This window comes from Octopus sinensis, linkage group LG5 (genome assembly GCF_006345805.1).
Source record: "Octopus sinensis linkage group LG5, ASM634580v1, whole genome shotgun sequence".
Taxonomy (NCBI): domain Eukaryota; kingdom Metazoa; phylum Mollusca; class Cephalopoda; order Octopoda; family Octopodidae; genus Octopus; species Octopus sinensis.
In genome coordinates, this window is record NC_043001.1 from 43,744,023 (window position 1) to 43,767,463 (window position 23,441).

The following is a 23,441-nucleotide window of genomic DNA, read 5'->3' on the forward strand; positions in this document are numbered from 1 at the left end:
TTCCATATATTATTTCTATGTAGCAGTTTTCATTAGCAAATGCCCATGAACTGAAATAAAATAACCAAATCATTCGAAGAAGTGTCAGACATAAGAAAAGATTTATGATGCCATTTTTACATTGGATTAAAACATGGATATAAACTCTACTTGGTCATTATTACATGTAGTTTTATAGTTCTACAAAACAATATTTCATCACAACCTAAATATGTCAAGTATACATTCCACATCGCCACCTTATTTTGCTTCTCTTTTCCAACAGTAGTTAATTCCTGCTTGAAGCATACTTTAGAAAAAAAAACTTTTTTTTACAAGTAATATAACAAACAATTTAATACAGAACTTCTCAACCTTTTTTTTTAACTATCACCCCTTTCCTTTCACCTAATATTTGTCAATAGCCTTTGTTGTAATTTAGCAAAATTAAATACACCACATGTACAAATATATACACAAGTAAGGATATTACCTAACACTACAAGTGCAGTGGCTGCCTTGATTGCATATACTGAAATACTCATATAATTTTAATGCTTTTTTTTTTTTAATTATACTCTTGTTTATTGATTATAATTTTCAAGTCTAGGTGGTATATACTTGAAGTCTATTATTTTTGTTGGTGTTGTTATTGTTATCATTGTTATTGATATTGTTGTTATTGTGATTATGGCTAACAAGCAGTTAATCATGATATTGCTTTTTTTTTTTAAGATAATATTTCAATGAGGAAAAATCTAAAAACAACAGTACAGAAGCATCTATTACTCCACCCAGCTTGTTTATCCCCAGTATACATAAAATTCTTGACCACTCCAAGGGGGCAGTTCCATCCGCTTTGAGAATTACTAATTTAAAACAATAACCGTGAGTCTACATGGATCAGTTTTAAACATAATCATTTAGCGTCCGCTTTCCATGGATTCTCCATTTCTTATTACAAGACACTGCTGACCACTTTCCTCTATCTCATCCTTTATGGAGGTGCATGACTTAGTGATTAGCATGTTGGATTCATGATTTTATGATTGTGCTTTTGATTCTTAAGTAAAACACTTCATTTCATGTTGCTCCAGTTCACTCAGCTGGTAAAAATGAGTTGTAACTGTAATTCAAAGGGCCAACCGTGTCACATTGTGTTTCATGTTGAATCTCTCTCAGAACTATGTTAAAGGTATGTGTGTGTGTGTGGTGTGCTCAGCCATGTGCATGTTAATTTCATGAGCAAACTGTTCTGTTGATTGGATGAACTGGAACATTTGTCATCATAACCAATGGAGTACCTCATCCTTAATTGTGATGATGATGATCATCATCATTTAACATTCTTTTTTCCATGCTGTAATATAATATTTGATTTGAACATTCTTCCACCTGTTTGAAAGACTTGTCTCATTATCATGTCTAAATCTGCAAATGCAGCCAAATCCCCCTTGAGCCAGTCGTAAAAAGAATATTTCAAAAGTGAACATGGAAACCACAAAAAAAGAATGGAAGACAAGGAAGCATGGAAATACCTTTGATTGACTAAAGAAATCCAGACTCACATTTAGAGTCTGAAGATTTTCAATTCCATGATACTGCTTGTCTGGTTGCACCAGTGATATAGGGAATGTCACTGAAGTGACGGATAAACAAGGACAAAATGAGAAGGACAACAAAATACAAGTAGGACAGGAAATTAATGGATAGAAATAATACAGTAACACACACACACTAGATTACGTATCAAGGGAACATTTTAAAAAAAGTGAGAAAGAAGAAAAAAGACGTGATGTTTACAGCAGAAATTCCTTTGGTCACAGGTTTGCTCAAATAGGGCATGGGGTGAGATGGGGACTAAAAAAATATTCTGCAATGAAGCTAAGCTGACCTACTTGCAATTCTTTGTTTTAGGTTTTTCATATTCTATCCTTTAGAAATAAGTTTGATGATATATATAGTATGTGCATGTATTATCCAATGTTCATTTTGTCATTTATGTTTGGGTTTGACTGACCTGCAAAGGCAGATTTGTCACTATGTTAATCAAATAGAATATTAGTGAATATGATAAATTTGAAGAGCTTTTCACAAGTAATGTCTATGATTTGGTTCTAATTTATAGTTGAAGTCATTTCCCTTCTTTCGTTATGTATGATAGAGTATGATAGAAATGGGTGTCTTGCTGTACAGATGATACATTTGTACCCCAGCAGGAAAGGGAGAAAGGATGATGGAAATTAAGAGTTAGGGTGTACCCACAAGATACAAGAGGGTAGATTAACACTCTTAGACCTGGGTCTCTGTGTCTAACATTACCCTCCACCTGGGAGCAAAAAAATAAAGTTGCATATACAGCTCAGGAGAGGAACTCAGACAATCAAATTGGTGAAATTGATGAGGTAAGTACTGATTTGGGTGAACAAATATTGTAGTTGAGGGAAAGGCCTATTATCGTTATTCTCGTGAATTTTTTTGATTCAGGAGAATAACAATAATAGGCCTTTCTCTCACCCATATCGCTACTTTCCTCATCATTTTCACTAAGTTGATTGAATCACTCCCATTGTTAGTGTAAGTGTAAACCCTTTGTCCAAAGAATAAACATTAATAATTTCAACTGCTAAGAGTTTAGGCCTTGCTTGTTCACAAGACAAAGTGTTGGGTTCATCACATGCTCATTTCATTGCTAAATCGTTTTTTTTCTCAATTAAATACAAAAATGAATAACAGCAATGGAGGACACTATTAACAATGAGTCATAAACACACTTGACTACAAAGTTGCAACATGATCAGTAGTCTAATTTTACTCAGTAGTCTAATTTTACTATTTTATCACCTTGAAATGACATTTAAGCTATTCGTGCTTTAACGAGAATACATAAGGCATGACAGAGTTAAGAGAGGGTAGGGATAAAGAGTCAAGGATAGGTAGGTAGGTAATTTTAAAAGTGTGGCAAGAGAGTGACAGATAGTAGAAATGAGGACAGAAAGAAATGCAGTGAATGGTAAACAAGGGTGGAGGCATAGTCAGTGATGAATCTCAGTTAAGGGGGAAGATAAAAGAAAATAGGAGTGGGTCAAAGAGGAGGTGTTGGATGGCAATACAAAAAAAGTGGGAGGTGGAGAGTAGCAGTACAATAAAACTATGGACAAATGAGAAATAAAGAGAAATGTGAAATGTAGGAGATGATGTGAAGATGCACAGTGACAGAAATGGAAGTTAGAAGCATGTAAGGATGGATGCAATGAGAAAAAATGATGGAGTGGTCAGTAGCAGATTTGAAAGGGTGTTCAGGGGAAAGGAGCATTCAGAGGAAATAAAGTGGTAAGGGATGATGCTGGAAGTGCAAGATGGGTGACAAGGGAAGCAGTTCCAAGTAGAAGGATAACTAGTAGCTCAGAAAGAGTACAAAATATGTACAGTTCTGCTCACATATATTTACTGGAGCTGAGGAAATAGTATCGTAAAGGAGGAATGGGTGTTATGAAGATGTGTTGTGAGGAAGGCTTGACAAGTATAGATAGCATGTGGGGCAGAGACATTAATAATATGCTATTAGGATCTAATTTTTGCTGAGATGGACAAGTCCTCTTGAGCACAGCAAGTTGCTGATCATCTCTGTGAGGCTCAACAGCCTGAGGTTGGTCTTTACTACTTTATCCCATGTCTTCTTGGCTCTCCCTTTTCCACAAGTTCTATCCGCATTTAATGATCGACACTCCTTTATGCAGCTGTCCTCATCCACATTATATCTGATCCCTCTTCCAGTATACAAAAGAATTGAACAATGGAGCTATGACTAATTTTTATTTTAAAACCAAATTTAAATTAATATCCTCCTAAGAAAGTTTATCAATACACATTACAAAAAGATTAAAATATAAACAAAACAAAAAAAATCTACTTTTAATGTTTTATTCAAGTGATGGTCTGACAGAACAGGCAGAGTGGGAGACAAAATACTTTGTGGCATTTACAGACACCTCTTCATGGTTTGAGTTTGAATTGCATTGAAATAGACTTTGTCTCTTAAACTTTAGTAGTCAATAAGTACCAGTGAAATACTGATGCTGATGTTTGACCATACCACCCATAAATGTAAGGTTTTGTGCCTTTGTTAAGAATTAAAATTTTAAGTCAAATAGGAAAAGGTAAACTTATAAGTCTCTAAGTTCATATGGAAGTGAGAAGTTGAAAAACATAGAGCCCACTAAAGTATACATTTCATTTGCTTTTTCATATTTTGTGATTTAATCCAGAGTGAACACACATGAACTGTCCGAGCTTAAAATATCAGTGTGACATAGAAACAGAGAAGAATTTCAAAAAAGACTATGATATTTGGGTTAGGCATTGTACAAACTTAGTCAGTCACCCTACATAAAGGATATTTATTTCAAATGTTTTGGTCATATCATTACATACAACTTTCCTTGGTTTGAGCCAATAGAAAACCTCTACATAGTCATTTGATCTGCAGGAAACAGCAACCAAACCTCACTTAAATTACACCTGCCTTCTTGAAATAAGAAAGACACTGGACAATTGGATATTAGATCATGTAGTTCTGGATAAACTATCAAAAAAGACTAGATGACCATGGCTGGAATGTTTTTATGTTTAGGTTTACATGATCAGAGGGTTGAACAATTACAACACTATCATCACCACCAGAAAGATGACCATTCAAAGAACAAAATGTTTTCATTCATCACACAGTCTGCAAGCTCTTTTGCTTCTCAAACTTCAGCCAAATTTACTGGTAGCTTGCCAAGAGGATTTGAACCAACTGTGTAGAATTACCCCCATTCATTACACTTTACCCAAGTAGCTCAGTTAGCTGTATTCCAGATACAGCTCACTTGTAATACAGTTACCAAATGCAGAAACTTCAATTACTGATGCTCAACAAGAAGACTTCATGCTTTTATTTCTGACATTAGCAATCTGATCACAAATAGCAGCCAAATATCCTTCAAGTCACACACTACCACCTTATAAAAGGAAAGAACACGTTGGATGGTATGATCCTGGATAAAATATGTCAGATAAAAAAGAGAAGGGTCACAGCTAGAATACTTTTAATTATAGACCTGATTGATTGAGGTTGTCTGTGCCAAACAACCTTGTCTTATTTATCTGCACAAACATACTGACATTATTAAAAAAAGAAACCATACCTACAGTACAGTACAAATGATAATAAACCTTATAAACATTGGTAAACATATTTATAACAGACAAATCTGTAACAAGATCCTTCCTTCATGGATTTGTGCTTCCCTAGAACTCACTTCCACCTCCCATTTTCACTTCAAATTTCGATCTACAGAAATTCAAGATAAACACAACTGCATTGATTTAACCAGTCTGAGAGGGTCTGGTAAGGGTTATAGACAGTATCACTCTTCTGAATACTACCCAATCAGAAAACAGGCTCACTTGGTCTGAAATTCAACAAGCTAAAATAAATATTAGCAATGTAAATAAATATAAAAGGGTAAGAGGAAGAAACTTTTAGTTTTTGTAACTAGTGTTATAAACAAATAGTTACTGATATTTCCCTTAGTAAACATCAAATTTTGTGTAAAAATACTGTATTTATATATATACATATATATATATATATATATATATGTGCACATATTTTATATATATATATATGTGTGTGTGTGTGTTTTTTTTTCTTGGGCAAGGGGCATGACTATTAAATGGAAGGATACAAAATTTGAAAGGAAATTATTTGACTATACTGTTTCAGCTACTCCATTATTTTTTCTTAGGCAACTATTGGGCTATCCCATAAATAATGTGGGTTTTTTTATACTTCTTTTATTTTTCAAAATTAAGATAAACAAAGTTCTTTACTACAATGCTCTTCCATCTGTATGGTAGACTTGTATGTCCCCTCTTCCAAAATTCACTTTGTCTGTGATGAAAAATACTCCTCCAGTACTGTTCTGACCTTGTCTACAGAATTTATATTTTTTCTGTTCAAATGATTTTGAAGACTACGGAATAAATGATAATTAGATGAAGCAATATCCAGTGAATACGGTGGGTGGCGCATTATTTCCCACTCAAACTGCTCTAGGCTTCGGAATGTCATCCTCGCTGTATGTGGCCGAGCATTATCTTGATGGAAGAACACCTTTTGTCTTGAAACCAAAGATGATCGTTTTCTTCTAGCACTGACTAAAGCTGCTCGCAGTAGATCTCCTTTGTTATTGTTTGGTTTGAGTTTAAAAGTTCAAGGTAGACTAAACCTTTCATATCCCACCAAACAGATAACAACACCTAACATGGGTAAAGACCTTCTTTAGCCTGGGGTGCTAGTGTTTCTCCTTTCCCTACCCACTGTCTTTGGAGTTTGGCATTTTTATAGTGAACCCATTTCTCATCACCAGTCACTATTCAGTCCAAAAAAAGTTCATTCATCAAGCATGACAGCAAAGAAGATCACACATTTACTCCCTGAGCCCCATTAGACTCAGAAAGTTTGTGAGGAACCCATCGACCCAATTTGCTGACTTTTCTGATGGCACACAGGTGTCTATGAATGATTGAATGACCAAAAGCTTCTCTGCTAGTTCCTCAACAGTTACAATGGGATTTTGTTCCACCAGGGTTTGCAGGACATCCTTGTTGAGCTCTACAGATCTTCCAGGATGAGGCTTGTCTTCTAGGTTGTGGTTTTTGGAACTACTGTTTATTGTCCGATCCCCATTTACTGCATTAATATTCCTCGCACTTTCTGTTGTTGCCTTTATTGAACTCATAAAAAGCAAAATATGCTAAATATGTTCCTTTGTCACTTCTATTATAGCTTTGAAAAAATAACTGCTAAAATTGAACTGCATTCTTCAAAACTTGCACTAAGAGTAAGGACAAGGTAAAATTACTACCTGCTTTTATAGCAAAGTGACGCAGGTAGTTTATTCCACCCCCTCCAACTTTTATTTCATGTAATTGAAAAAACTGCATTATTTATGGGATGACCCAATATTATTATAACAGACTAACTACTATATATATATATATATATATATATATATATATATATATATATAAGATATGGCAAAATTAGGGGGGAAGTAGACAACATAAATCAAAAGGAAATTACAATTCTAATGGTTGAAGTTAACAAAAATATATTCTAGTTATTATGACAGGGTTTTGACAGGACAAAGCTTTTTATTATATTTATTTTCTAAACATTTGTACATTAAAAGCAGGTGGTAGGTACAGTTCAAAACAAAGTTTTAGAACAGTTTGAATTTTAGTCACATCAACTCAGATTATGTATTCTGAAGTTAGCAACATAATAATCCAAGTATATGGGGGGAAAAAAAACAACAAAAAAAAACCCCCACTTGCAGTTCATTTAGTCTTATTTTTCAAGTAGCAAATTTTGTCTTTGGTAGTTTTTTGTTTGCCACCTCCACCAATTAGTGTCACCACTATTGTTGCTACCAGATTAAAATCCAAATGGCTTCATCATAAACACTTCTGTATTAAGAGTTGTAGCAAGTTATGTCATTAGCTAGCTTGGTGGTTAACAGAGTGATGACCTAATGAATCTGTAGACAGATTGAAGAAATAAACAAACTAGAACTAACTACATGAGACAGCAATGAAGACCATTTTATAGATAATGTTTATATAACTGGCAATGTTAGATAAATACTATTTATAGAATTCAAATCAATGACTAAACTCTGTATGAAATTCATAACCAGACAGATAGATGATACAGAAAGATGTCACTGAACTATTAAATCTAATGAATGAATACTGAATTAAACTCCTACTCATCTTGTCTACTATATAAGAGGCCTCCTAGCCAGACAACATACATATAACTCTAAATCAACACTCAAACCCTACCTATGCAATATTTGAATCTAGTACAAAACCTTTGGTATTCAAAAACTTCACTCTTTCACTCTAGTCAAATAATCACTCCAAAATATTTAGACATGTACGTAAATATGAGATCAAATAACAAGTGTGCTGAGTCAAGCTGCTCTCAAGCTTTTTATTGCCTTATTATATATCAAAAGCCTGCATGCTTAGAAAAGTGTGGTACTATTTAATATTATATATTTTTCAACTAACCTAGCAACTTTCAGATTTCTTGACAACTGGTTATACTATTTGCTATTGCTATCGTGAGCATGCAGATAAAAAGCAGCTAATAAATAACACTTTGTATAGCTTACAGCACTGATACTACATGAACATTAATTCAAGCAGGTCAAGAAACTGATTGACTTATTCATTTATTTACCTTCAAAAGCTATGAATGTTAAAATTTAATGCTGCATTGAATAACCTTGATATGCATTCATAAAAGTCAAAACTTATTTTTATCAGTAAGTCTTCGTAAGAAGATAGGCAACAGCTAGATTCTTTTTAGACACACATAATTAATGCATTTGAATTTCTGAAAATTAGTAAAAAAGAACACATTGAAGTTAGTTTTAAAGGTGAGTTGTTGAAGGGAGGGAAGACTACTTGGGCTAAAGTTGCTATGCTAAAGAGAAAACAAAACTGAGGGAAAAAGACATAATTTAGGTCTTTTATCATGCGAGTTTAAATTCTAAATAAAAACTTTGATAAACATGAGTAGACGAACAGTTTGTAAAAAAGAAAAATAACCAGGTATTTACAATAGCTTGTTCATATATTGTTTAATCATATACAACCAAACTGATAACACTGAGTTACAAGAGTACCATAAAGAATGTTTGTCTAATGAGAAGCTGATATTATTAGAACTAGGGTAAGAAGAGGTCATGGAAGTTTCACCTGCAACTTTTTTGTTAATTGTAAAGAATATGGTTATGATATTGATAGGGGAAGGTCTGCAGATTTTTGCTGATAATGATCCTAATTGTGAATTTGAAAAAAAACATGAAATATTGCCCACTGGATTGTTAGTCTCTCTTTCCTCATTTCAAATGATGATCTCTTCTGCTTTGGTGCTTTATGCCCCTCCACAAGATCCAGTTTGAAGAATAGTCTTTCTTTCATATGCAAGAGCTTACAAAGGTTGTACAGATGAAAATTAGCTCTCTGGTAATGTAATCTGTAACCAGACAGTGATCATGTAGCCTCTTCTTTTATTTTAATATATCAATGTCAAAATTCTTAGAATTATGTTTCCTATGTTTTATTTATTAGTATTTAAATAAGTTTATATAAGTTAGTTTACTAATATTTAATTATTTGCAAGTTTCAATCTTCATCTTGTATATTAGTACTTATGATTTATTGCTTATTGTAGTATGTTTCTTATGTTTTATCTATCAGCATCTAATTTATATAAGTTGATATATTATTAACTAGCTTAAATGTCACCCAATTGGGTAGCTTTTAAGCTAGTATGTAGCTTTTAAGCAACTAACCCCGAATGGGAAGATCTGAAAAGAGATCTCTGACTTGTTTTGGAGAATTTGTTGCAATTGCTTCCTCTAGAGTCATATCCCAATTATGATCATATTCATCACTAAAAATCATGTAAAAAAATCGCCGAAAACAATCGCAGTAATGAAAACATAGGAATCCAAAATTGCAGGATTACAGGACCAGATTCGGCCTGGAATGTTTTTAATTTAATCTGACGTTCACATTTATTATATTAGATATGTTTAATTTTGGGGAAACTGTATTTCAATTAAAGTGTATTATATATATATATATATATATATATATATATATATGTATTAAAGAAGCAAAAAAATAAAGCAAAAATGATAGTGTTCAGTAGTTGGTTCAGTATGCTGACCACAGGAATTTCTGTCCATGAAAGTCATACATCATCTCCCTCTTTCTCTCACATACCTACTTTCTCTCTCTTATTATTACTCCCATTGCCATCATCAACATTACCACTTTTAATAAAACATCATCAACTCTCCCTAGATTTTTTGTCTCTCTTTCTCTCCCTCCCCCCTCTCTCTGCCTTCTCCGCCGCTCTCACCATCTCAATTACTCTTACCCCAACACGAAGAAGTGTCATTGAATAGTGAGAGCTGGAGTCAAAGTGTGACACACTGACACCCAGAAATTAGTTTTTGCATTTATTATATTAGATTATTATTTATTTATATGTTTTAGCTTTATTCTGTATGTTGATTTATAAAAGTTTTATACATTTGTGATTTTTAGACTGGGTATAAGCATTCTATTTGCATATTCCGAAACAGCATTGGACAACATTTTCTAAGGCTGTGTAACACTATCAAAAGTAGTGGTTTTGCCTTAAGCTGGTGAAATTACATTGACATGCAATAGGCAGCTGACAAAGGAAGTTGTTCAGTTGTGTTCAATATATATTCTTTCTAAAGCAGCAAGCTGGCAGAAACGTTCTGAGTTCAAATTCCACCGAGGTCAACTTTGCCTTTCATCCTTTCGGGCTTACTAAATTAAGTACCAGTTGCTTACTGGGGTCAATGTAATCAACTGGATCCCTCCCCAAAAATTTTGGGCCTTGTGCCTAGAGTAGAAAAGAATATATATTCATTCTTTCATTAATGTCTCTGTTCATTGTTTCTGTCCTGTTCAATTTCTTTTACTTATCTATGATAATATAGATTTTAAAGTTATATTTGTTTCCTTGATAGAGTATATTATAAGGGTTTAGATATAATTTTTACTACTGTAATACAGTTTTGTAAATAGTTTATATTTCAATAAAGTCGGAACGTTGTTCTATGGTAGATATAAAACATAAAAGTTAGTCTCACATTAAGCTGTACAAAGAGATGATATGCCATAAATGGTAAACAACTTTGGATAAGTTCTTCACCTTTGAAGCACATGGTGATGATGGTGATCTACATTGTAGAGGATAGTGGCCCTCTTTCACCAAGTAACTCTTTTGCACCACCTCCCATCACATACCAATTACCATCTTTTGTGGTGTGCCACATACTATGATGATACTATCATATTTATTCCTTAATGTGTACCATACTATGACGTTAGCATATTTTATTAAGTTCTTAATGTTTTCTCTTCAAATGTTTTCATGTATACATACTATGTAATGTATGAAGTAAATTATTCTTAATGGTAGATACAGCTATAAATGATAGCATGTAGAATATTGGGTTAAAAAGCCCTTGGATGGAAAAACGTTGAAAGCTTCCTGTGGGACATGAACTCACATCTCTTGTAAACATAACAGATGTTCTAACCATTATACTAAAGCATCCATTTTAGAAGTTTTGTTCTCACCACCAAGAACTGTATGTTGTTTGCATAAGAATTTAGAAACATAGTGAGATAAATGTCAATCATTCTTTTTTTTAAATCATGGATAGAAATTGATATTTCCATGAAGAAAGTGGTATAGAAGATGCTAGTTTTGTTAAGAAGTACTGAGTGCTCCAGAAGGATGGAACCTGTGGGAGAAAGAGGCCAAAGAAGTGATGGCATCAAATGGGAAGACTGATCTCAAAAGGATGAAATTCCTGGAAGAGAAAACAAACGACCATGACTTGTGACAAACTCTAGATAAACAAATGTAAAAATGATAATGGAGATTGGGATGTATAGGATTTGCATTTAGGTCTTTCTCAACCAGTATGTTTGCATTAAGTCTCCATGCATCATTCACATCTTTAATTCATTAAACTCTCATTCTTCACTCATGGCTGCTTCTATCAATGTGCCTCCCAAATATCGCCATCTCTCTCCCATCATACCACTTGTGTAAAAACAGATAATATGGCATTGGATCTATCTATATTCAGTTCTACCCCCTTTATCATCAACCCTTCTTTATTGCTAGCCATCTCTCCTTCCTCCCCTATCACTTATTATTGACATCCATTTCTCCCATCACTGTCTCTCTCTCCCAGAGCATTCTCAACCCTTCATATCACACTCTCACTTCCAGTATTCATCTATCTCCTAGGCCTCTTCCCTACCACTCACTCTTCTCATCATGTTGTTCATGCTGTTCCTATTGAATCTCCTTACCAACAATTATCTTGCAGCTAGTTATATATAAATATGTCTGTGTATACACACACACACACACACAAATGTGTATATACACTTATTCACACATAGATGCTTGAATGCTTCAGAAACAGAGAGGGGGAAGAGATAAAACCAGAAAGAGAGAATGAAGGAAAGAAAGAAAATTGGTCATTAAACCAATATTTGATGCTATTCAGTAGTTACAAGGATATATGATCTAAAATTAGCTACCAGTAATGACTGTCTTGATATTTAGCCACTGCTGTCTGCAAATTTACAGATCTATTCAACACAAAAATAACTTTCAGTTGCTCCATTGTTTTGTTCTTGTATCTTTGTCTGTCACCACCACCGCCGCCACCGCCACCACCACCACCACCACTCACACATACTGCTAACAGAAAGTGTGAGTGAATATGTTCTATAGATACATGAACTAGATATGAAAACATAGGCTATGGTATAATAACTACTATAATAAGTATATTTCACTTGATATGGTGGTGTTGGTGCACATATAGACTCCACCCTCTCTGACTCTCACCAAAAAGTCAGCAATAAAACCTTTCAGTTTCTCTGACTAAAAGTCTCCCTCCTCCTATTGCTCTCCGAAATCCTCAAACCACAAGCAACTCTGATCATATCTCATCCTACACTAAGAACAAATAAATATCTCACTTCTCCCCTCTACAAAGTCATCATTCACAGAAGCTTCAACACTCACAGCTCCTCATTGCTCTCACACTCATCCCACATCCCCATTCTGAAGTTACAAAAGCCAAATGCTTTACTATTTTCAACTCTTTACACCAACTTTTGTTTCACCTCCTTGTATTCCAGACTAATATACAGAAACCACAAACACCCTCAATCATTTCTCACCCCGAAACATAACCTCTACCAGCCAGTTACTGTTTCTGCATTCATCAGGTTGTCCAACCACTGCCTTGCTGCAAGTGTCCAACAAACAATCACTTAATGTTTATGTACCAGCTTCCAAGAATGTGTTTAATATGTAAATTGGTATATCCAATAACGTTACACCGCTATATGTAGTGGCTATTTATGCAACGAGTTTGTGGATGATTAATAAGTTAGATGGATACTGATGAAGGAGCAAAAATCTTCTGAAATATGGCATATACGCCCATTACACATTTTTTCATCTTTGATCTCATTGTTTGTTTACATCTGACACCTTGGATACGAAATGTAACAAAACCAGTGCTGACTATAATTTCTATAGAAAATCTGTAGAGATGACCTTAACAAATGATTCAAGTGCACTGCTAACACAGTAGTACATGGTATTGACTTATAAAAAAAAGAAGACATTTAACATACTTTGTAGTATATTATGGTTGCATAACAAAATACCATAAGCCTACAAGTCATTAATATTTACATATCAGCTGATTATCTAAGTGGTTATTTAAGCAATGAGTTTGTATTATTAAGGTGGTGAGCTGGCAGAATCATTAGCAATATTTCACATGTCGTTACGTTCTGAGTTCAGATTCTACCGAGGTCCACTTTCCCTTTCATTCTTTCGGAGTCGATAAATTAAGTACTAGTGAAACACTGGGGTTGATGTAATCGACTAGTCCCCTCCCACCAAATTTCAGGTCTTGTGCCTTTAATAGAAATTATTATTATTATTATTATTATTATTATTATTATTATTATTATTATTATTATTATTATTATTATTATTATTAAGGTAGCAGGCTGGAAGAATTGTTAACTTGCTGAAGAAAATGCTCAGCAGCATTTCAGTTGACTTTATGTCCTGAGTTCAAATGGTGTCAAGGTTAACTTTGCCTTTCATCCTTTCAGGGTCCATAAATTAAGTACCAACCAAGCACTGGTGTCAATGTAATAAACTAGCCCCTCACCAAAACTTTCAAGCATTATGCCTATAGTAGAAAGGATTATTACAATAAATAATTATTTCATATTTTTTAACCTTATCTTTAAAGATAAAATTCTTTATATATTTACATCTATGCCATGTTTTGCTTGGTTTGAACACTGGTTATCAATAGGCATCTTATTCCAGAATGTGTATATTGTATTAGACTGGATTAAAACCAGAACATTTATTTCTAAATTAAAAATAAAAGTGCTCATATCTACTAGTATAAATCAGTGCTTCTCAACCAGGGTCCATATGGCCCTTGTAGGGTCCATATAAGATTTTGTTGTTAAAATTTATCTGCAATAAATTGGTTATACTTCTATAATAACACAAATAATTTTAATAATTTTCTTTTATACAATTCCTAATAATATTTAAATCATAAAAATATAATGGTACTTTTTAAAACATAGAATGTATATTAGGGATCCACTGGGGTAAAATAGGAATCAAAGGGGTCCAAAGACAAGAACTACTGGTATAAATGGTCACATGAATAAGAGTGTGTTATTAACCTAAGTATAGAAATTAAGATTTCTAGTTTGATATCATGTACACACTGAAATACTTGATAACAATCAGAGATGAAACTGATCGAAACTTAGTATGGATGTAAATATTAAAAAAAAATTAATGTCTAAAGATGAGGTTAATAGTCAAAGAATCAAAATCAAATATCCAACTTAAGGATATTTAATTTACTCATAATTTGTAATCCAAATTATTACTCAAAGTGGATTCAGTTCACAACACTCAAAGGTCTTCCTTATCAGTTACTGCAAGAATATCATCTAATGTTACTGGCTATTTTATTTATAAAGCAAGTTGGAGAAAAGCCAAAACATTATTAGATTGCTAGATTAAATGAATTAATTAATAATTTTAGATCATGCTAGGATTAGCTTTGATTTTCAGTTCTGGAATTGAACAACTGTTAATTTAATATGCTACAACTTCTACAATGCTATTTAATCTGTTGTTTTATTCTCCAGCAAAAATTGATCTTTTGGCTTAGAAACAAGCCAAGCCATCCAGGAGAGCCAATGAAGGACACTTTGTGGTGTCTCAACCCATTTGGAAACCCATCCATATCAGACAGATCTGATTTAACTACTGCACTTCATGTAATTTTTAAGAAAATAAAGAACTAAATCTGCATTATTGTTTCACCATTAATAAGTTCTGAAACAGCAAAAAAATAGGGTGACAAAATCTTTACAGTGATATAAACTAATTCTTGTCACAAAAGGAAAGGAAATGAAAAACAATATTGTAGTCCAGTAGAATGAAAATAATTAAAATGATAATTAGCCTAAGTACAGAGTTGCTTAATAGAGAAGCAAGAGTGACAACAAACATGTCTTTACTGAGTGACAATGTTCAATAGGTATATTATAAATGAAATAGAATGACTGTATAACACATTGGACTAAATGGTAGATAAACAAATTATTACACTGTGTGCATAAGCAAAAGCAGGGTATTGTAATTGTTTTTGTGTTTGCAAAATTACTGGAAAATGGCTGAATGGATTTTTACATTTGGCAGAAATACTCATTGGGTGAGTGGCTTCAAATGATGAACATTTGGTTTGATTATCTTTTAAAAAAAAATCAAACTTGAAACAATCATGGTGTGCCTATGCATGTAGACACGTGTGTGTACAAACATACGTACATACATAGATATGCGACTCTGTGCGTGCATAGTGATGGATTTGAAGGTTTCATTTATTTATGACTTGATTTCTTTATTTCACTGGAGTATAAATACCTATAATGGGGATATTTTACAACTTGATTTCTTGTGCCTCACAGAGGCAATGACCATGACCTTTGGCATTATGTCATGCTTGAGAAGAAGGCCCATCAAGCTGAGCAAAATCAGTCATAGCAGATACCGGTGCCACACAAATGGCACACATGCTGGTGGCACATAACAGAACCCATTACACTCTAGGAGTGGTTGGCATTAGGAAGAGCATCTAACCATAGAAAACCATGCCAAATCAGACTGGATCCTGGTGCAGCCTTCCAGCATGCCAGCTCAGTCAAACCATCCAACCCATGCCAGCATGGACAACGGATGTTAAACGATGATGATGATGATGATGATGACTAAAGTACAAATACCTATAATGGTGATATTTAAAGAAAATTTTAAAAAGTGAACTTTCAAATTTCTCTATAAGTGGTCATATTTTGTTCATTTTCTTTTCATATGAATTGATCCTCGTCTATGTCAGTATAGATCATGGTGTACCTATGTGCATAGACACATGTGTACATACATACATAGATTTGTATGTGTGTGTACACTGATAGATTCGAGTATTTTGGTTATTTACGAGTTGAATTTTTAATTTTACTGGAGTATAAATACCTATAATGGTGAGACTTAAAACAAAAATTTTTAATTAATTTAGTTCGATTAAAAAGCATGTGTAAACAATGCATTGTAAGTCACACTATCATTTGCGAAAAAATTCATCTGTACACAGGGCATGCATCGTTCCTCTGATGCTTTTTTTTAATCATTAATTTTAATACTGAATCATGGTTTTAAACCTGAGAGTAAGGCTTAAATATGCAAATTCTTTTCTTAACTCTTTTAATAGCAACTTGCCTGAAATTGTTTCTGACATCTTGCTCACAAAACCACCTGTTCTAAAGTGTTTATATTTAAATTAAAACTTTCAGTCATAAGAACCTTTTGGGGTAAATTACATTTACCCAGCACTAGTTTCATCATCATCATCATCATCATCATTTAACATCTGTTTTCCATTGTGGCATGGGTTGGATGGCTTGATCAGAGCTGGCAAGCTGGAGAGTTGGATCTGGTTCCAGTCTGATTTGGCTTGGTTTCTACAGCCCTTCCTAACACCAACCACTTCACAGAGTGTGTTTAATGCTCTTTATGTGGCACTGGCATAGATGCTTTTTACATGGTATCAGCATAGGTGCTTTTTACATGGCCCAGCTTGAATGCAACAAAAAAATTTAAATGTTTGGTATTTTGATTCAAAATTAATCGAACCATTTTTTTTTTTAACTATTAAATTTTAATACAGCCATAAAAGAATTAGATCTATTTCAAACGATGTTTTGTACTTATGTTCAAATAATCATTTTAGTGTCTTCTCTTGACATATATCTATATAATAAGATAAATGTAAGAATAAATGAAAACAAACAGATGACAGGAGTAAAGAAAATAAAATTTTTTCTTCAAGAATATTAGAATTTTATTACTAATCAGTTAATAGATTTTCTATGTTTTCATGTGAAAGCTACTGTTTGTTTTGTTATTGTTATTCTTTATTCCTTTTACAAGGTGACAATATAATGAAGAGCAAAAATAGATTGCATCACGAATAAATAATAACTTTGAAAACACTAGCATTGTAGACTAACAGTTTCTCATAAAAACACCAGGATATACATTTATTCTCTTTCACACTTTATTTTAAACACATTTTCTCTCTCTCTCTCTCAATAGCAAGCTTAGCTGATAACTCATTAGTATTAAAAGCAGCAAAGCTTTTATGAATTCGATTGGGGATGCTATTGATTAATGGATAATAGACTTCCTATTGTATCTGTGTAGCTAGAAGATAAGGTAACCAAGGACGATCATAACAAAGACGTTCCAAGTGTTAAGAAATCAATACAAGTATTCAAGTCATAGAAATAAGGACTGTGTCCAAATGGCCCTGAGAAAAATTTATCTTAATCTGAAACTGATTTTTAAATTAGTGTCAATAATAGGAAAGCAGTAATGACTGTTTTGTTCAACAAGAGCATAATCTCTTTTTCATTCTCTTATAGAGAATGGCTGTGAAGCTGAGATCAACAATATAATTGTGACCTCATTTGTGGTATACTGGAGATTTGTTGTTGTTGTCCAACCTTGATCAAAGAGACCTTATGATCAAAGGCGTTTTAGTGGTGACCATTCCATATTTTTAGAGTATTAGGACTACATTACTAAATGTGTCCTTTTTTTATGTTGGTACAGTGGAATATGAGAGATATCTGACTGTTATTTCTAGAGGGTAAACAACCTCCTAGATGTTACCTTATTGGCTCTATAATTGCAGTTATGAATTCATTTTTTAATGATGGTGGCAAAAGATTAACAATATTTGATTGTTTATTTCATCTTATCTAAATTAACAATAATGAATGAGGCCATAATTTTTACGTAAAATCAGTAGAAGTTATACTAAATTGAAAGTGTTTGTCAAACTAAAAGAAAAAAAGGTGAGAAATCAGTGTATTAAAAGATCTATTAAATTGCAGGCTACGGTTTTACAAATTATTAATGAATATGGAGAAGGACATATCACTAAGAAAGGTTTGTATTTTAAAGTTTGATAGTCTTAAAAATATATGTTGTCATGGGTCAGTCATTATAGAATTAATACCTCTTTTTAAAATAACCATGCTGCTGACTACCTGTGTTGTAAAGAAATGTTTTAATGCAGATAATGATGATGATGAGGTAGTGATAAGTTACACATTGCAATCAAAGTTATCCAGTATTTGAGTCAATTGAGTTGTCATCATGTGTATGTGACAGACTTATTTCAGTTTCTATCAACCTAACTCATTCACAATGCTTTGGCTGATCTGAAGCTATCGCAAAAGACACCCAAGATACAACCCAGGAGGATTTAAATCATATGGTTGGGAAGCAAACTTCTTACCACATAGCCATGCCTGTGCTCACTGCAATTGTTTATGATTGTTTGAATTTGTTCTGAGTGGGGCAAAGTGGTAAGAAAGGATCTATAAATGTTGGGACTCACAGAGAGGATGACAGGAGACTGAGATTCCTGGCAGTTTGCTGTGATTGAAAAGACATGCCAAGCTAAGTAAAAGTGTGGTTGCCTTTGAATACAGGCTTGTCCCTTGCAACCCGCTGCAGCTGAGCATCTTGCAGGCTCATAAATGCTGGTGCCACGTAAAAAGCACCCATGCCAGTGCTGCATAAAAGCATCCAGTACAGTCTGTAAAGTAGTTGATGTTAGGAAAGGCATCCAGCTGTAGAAACCATGCCAAAACAGACATGGAACCTGAACAGCCCGTCAGCTGGTCAGCTTCTGTCAAACCATCTAATCTATGCCAACATGGAAAATGGACGTTAAATGATGATGATGATAATGTGTATAAAGTTGGTAGAAGTATAATTTAATAAAAAAAGATTAATTCGACAAATTCTCATATGCTGATAAAATGAACAGTAAAATACTATCTGAGAAAGAAAAAAGTTGGGAGACATGGAAGAGAAGTAAAGCAAGGTCTTAGGATAACATTTTAGAGAATTTCAATACACACCAGTGAGTAGGTTATTTAGATATCGAAAATTACTGCTTATGATTAACAAAGGCACATCTGCTAGGGCCAGGTTTATTATATATATATATATATATATATATATATATATATATATATATATAATTTGATTCGCTCACAAAACTGTAATACATTTAACTGAAGAAGAGTTAAGTGTCTTGTCCAAGCAGCTGGTGCAATGATGATCTGAAAGACTGACACCATCTACTCAGTTAATGCTTCTACTCTAAAGCTTATTTGGTGAATTATAGATTTATCATGTATTATTAACTCTAGGAAGCCAGCTAGCCATTTGGATCAATAAAGCAAAAAGGCTAGACTGGTATTATCTTCATCAGTCAAATTAGATGTAATTGCAGAATATTTAATGTGGCCTTCAACATAGATTGACAGTATTAACAAAGGATTGTCAGCTTTCAAGAGAGTAAAAGAAATAATGTATTAATATTTAATTGGCCATAAACCATCCATTATTGACTTTAAAATCACATTCTAAATCTATCTCAGAAATGCTGTTGCTTGGAATAAACACGGAACAAGCCATAAACTGGTATGATTTCCTATTATCATCTCTTGGTTGGCATGAAGCTAATCGGTTTTAAAGGTGATAAGGTAAATGGCAGTTGTAACCTACATGCTTATTAATATTGTTCTCTTGAGAAACAAATGGAAATTTTGAAACTTTAAAGCTACAGATTTGGTACCCCAAAAAAGTAATTTTACTCTGTTCTATGACCTGCTAAAAATAGTAACCAAATCTCTCTCTCTCAAATCATGCCTTACTGTCTTATAAAAAAAGACACATTAGATAATGTATTCTTAGATATGCTAAGACTGAAAAATGGATAGTCATCACTGAAATGCTTTTAATCATTGGTCTGCTGGAACCAGACTAACCAGTGGCTAAATAATAACGAAATATTATAAAAAATTAAACAAGTTTTAAAAACCAAGGCTACATCAGTATTTGATTAAAATAATAAAATAGATAAAGTATTTAAAGTTGCACGTGTAAATATTGAATGTGATTTGAAGAAAATAGCTACTATTAAAATAAGGGAAACTTTTCACTATCAAAATAAAAAGAATAAATAGACCCTTCTGTGCGTATGTCTTTAAACTCATTTGCTTACAAATATACATCTAAAGTTGTCTTACTCGTTTCATTGAACCAACTCTAGAGCAACCTAGCTATAAATGAAATGTCATTAAACCTTACAATTGACAGATAAAAAAAAAATGTATGCATTTGATTGAGACATCAGAAATGTTGAATTTATAATCAGAACTAAAAATCTAGTTGAGATTTGTGGAATTTTGACAACTGGCAATGCAAATTCATTCGTACTCAATCATTGCTATTGAAACAATGTTAGATTTAGCTGGCACTAGAATAGTGAAAAAATGAGAGTGTGGTGCAAGTAAATCATACATCTTGCTAAAAAGAATAAGCAAAAGCAGGAACTTTTACAGCACCCACTGTTCAGATATGCAGATTTCTCCTGTATGCAGAGCTTCTGGAATCTTTTGATGACCCAATCAGAAGTAAGCAACAGTTTGTTTGCTTTTTATACTAGAAGCCATTTACTAGGAAGTAGTTTAACTCTTTAGCAGTCAGATTATTCTGTCAAATGTAATGCTTTTTCGTTCACATTGTTTTTAATTAATCACACATAATCTCATATCTTTGAAATTTTGATGTAATCTGCTGGCCAGAACATCAAACACATAGTATATTTGGGCTGGATGTGATTAGTTTAAAATAAATGAAAAGCTCAATGAATTTGAGTATGGATTTATTTTATTCTGTAGTAATATAGAATTTTTAAAAATTATTTTACTAACATTTTTTAATATCAGCTCTATAATGATGGTGGAAAAAAAGATAGATGAAAATAACATTGAATAGAAATTCAGTCAGGTGAGGGGGGGGGGCATGTACTGTTGCAGTACATTGCTGCATTCATCATCTCAGTATATTCTTGGGTTCTCCTGGGTGACCTGTTGAGTAGAATCTCAGTCAGTCCCCATCTCTGCAAGATATGTCCTCATCTGCCAAGACCATATGGCATGTGGTCAACTAACATGAGCCATCAACCCAGCCGGATCCTTAGTGAAGAGAACATGGTAAGCAGGGTCTAACTCATGAAATTCAGCAACATGGCCTGACAGTCTGAGTTCTCTTTTCACTGAGTGAGGAACTGGAATCCCTTGGCTTTAGAGTCTCTTGGGTCAAGACAAAGATCCAGTCCTTTGTTGGCTTCTTGAAGGACTCTACCTTGTTTGTCTCCATTGTGGATGAGAATGCCAAAGTTGTTGACAGCCTCACTTATCTTGGCAGTGAAATCCATAGTGGTATTATCTGTGAGTCTGAAGTCCTAAAAAGATTTGGACAAGCTGGTGAGCTAGTGCAGTTGTAGACATATTCGACAAAGGGTATTTGGCACTGCCAATATTTCTGCAGAATTACAATGGTTTGGGCCTTAAGGTCTCTGGTTCTCCCTGCCCTACTCTGTAGTTATGAGGCTTGGACACTGCCCAGAGCCACTAGGAGCCATCTGAACTCCATTGGTACCAGGACACCTAGCAGTATTATGAGTTACCATTGGTTGGATTTAGCATACAACCAACAACACTAATCAGAAACTGGGATGTGTCTTGTTACTTGTATGATTCGGGAATGCCAGACTATCTGACCAAATTTAGTCAGATCTATAAAAAAAAGAACAAACTTTAAAAAACAAGTTTCTATATGAGCATTTTATTGATGTCATTAGGTTTTCTCCTTATGAAGATAATGAGCAAAGTGTAATGAGTCATATAATAAGTATAAAAAGCTAGCTGAACTAGAGCGTATATTCATTTGGGTGTTACAACAGTTTAACATCCTCATTATATCTCAAAGGAATCAATCCATAAGATGAAAATAGCTTGAAAAAAGACACAAAATTTATTGATGCCATCAAAAATGTTAATAGTAAACCAATTTCAAGCATTCAAGTAAAAGCTAAAAAGTCAATTCAAGGTTCTATTTTCATTAAGCCCAGGTCAGCCCTAATTAAATAGACCCCTATAATCAAAGGCATTCTACCAGTGACCAAGCAATCTTTGTGTGTGTGTGTGTGTGTGTGTGTAATGTTCATACGTCGTCTTTGACAGGAGAGTCCATCACACACACACACATATATCTTATGGCTGCTATTTCTAGAAGGCTGAGTGTTTCCAGTGGTAAGTCATCTCAGAACCAAATATTTTTTTATTAAATCTTTTTTTTTTTTTTTTTTTACTTCGTAGTAACAGTATATATATATGAATGTAGAACAACTTGCAAAATTTCAAGTCTTAGAATATTACATGTTAGCTTCTCCTTATAAAGCAATACCAGAGAATCTATTTGAAGGTGCATAAGAATCTATGGAGAAGCATCTGTGCTGAGAAGAAATATGACTCTTTAATTTAACAAATTCATAGCTATGCAACTTATATAAATATGTGTATGCATGAGTGTGTCGGTTCATTTTAAGGTTTAAACTATATTTTCCACCACAGCCCTCTGTATGGGTTTTTCAACACTTTGTGAACAGTTTCAAATATGAATGTGGGTGAAATTTTACCTTTGTCATGAGAATTTTAAAACGTGAAGGCATTTGTTAACAGATTTCACAGCACCACCAACCTACTTCATTTACCTTATAACATCTGTGACCTATTTTGCCTATATTATTAATTCGATGATCTACTTTTACTCCAATGATCTTATTTTAATTTGGGTTACATCATATCTGGCAGTACATGAGAGATTTATTTTATCCTCCACTCCACCCTTGCACCTCAACATCCACAAGATCAAATGTATCTTGCATGCTGAGCCATGAAAAAAATATTTAGTTGCAGTTGAAAAATAATCTCTTCTCCCCACATCATCGTCAGAAGACTGTACCAGACTTCTGTGTCTGTTTTGGCATGATTTTTATGGTTAGATACCCTTCCTAACACCAACCACTCTGCAGAGTAGACAGAGTGCTTTTTATGTGCCACCAGCACAGGTGAGGTCAGTTTGGGCATGGTATTTACAGCTGGATGCTCTTCCAAATGCCAACCACTTTACTGGATGCTTCTTACACAGCATAAGTACTGACATTGTCACCAAGTAACCTGCAAGGCAAAGATCCTTTGAGAGG

At 33.7% G+C, this 23,441-nt stretch overlaps 1 protein-coding gene and 1 long non-coding RNA gene across 4 annotated transcripts in view; one reads left to right on the forward strand and one right to left on the reverse strand.

The window, feature by feature from the left end:
* The window catches only part of LOC115212089 (sortilin-related receptor), a 120,914-nt gene that overhangs the window by 77,184 nt on the left and 20,289 nt on the right, over window positions 1–23,441 (reverse strand). The gene's annotated exons all lie outside the window — the stretch shown is intronic.
* On the forward strand, window positions 1,970–9,524 carry LOC118763650. The gene is made up of 3 exons (XR_004999418.1): window positions 1,970–1,982; window positions 6,487–6,489; window positions 9,364–9,524. It is a non-coding gene; the product is annotated as an uncharacterized LOC118763650 (long non-coding RNA).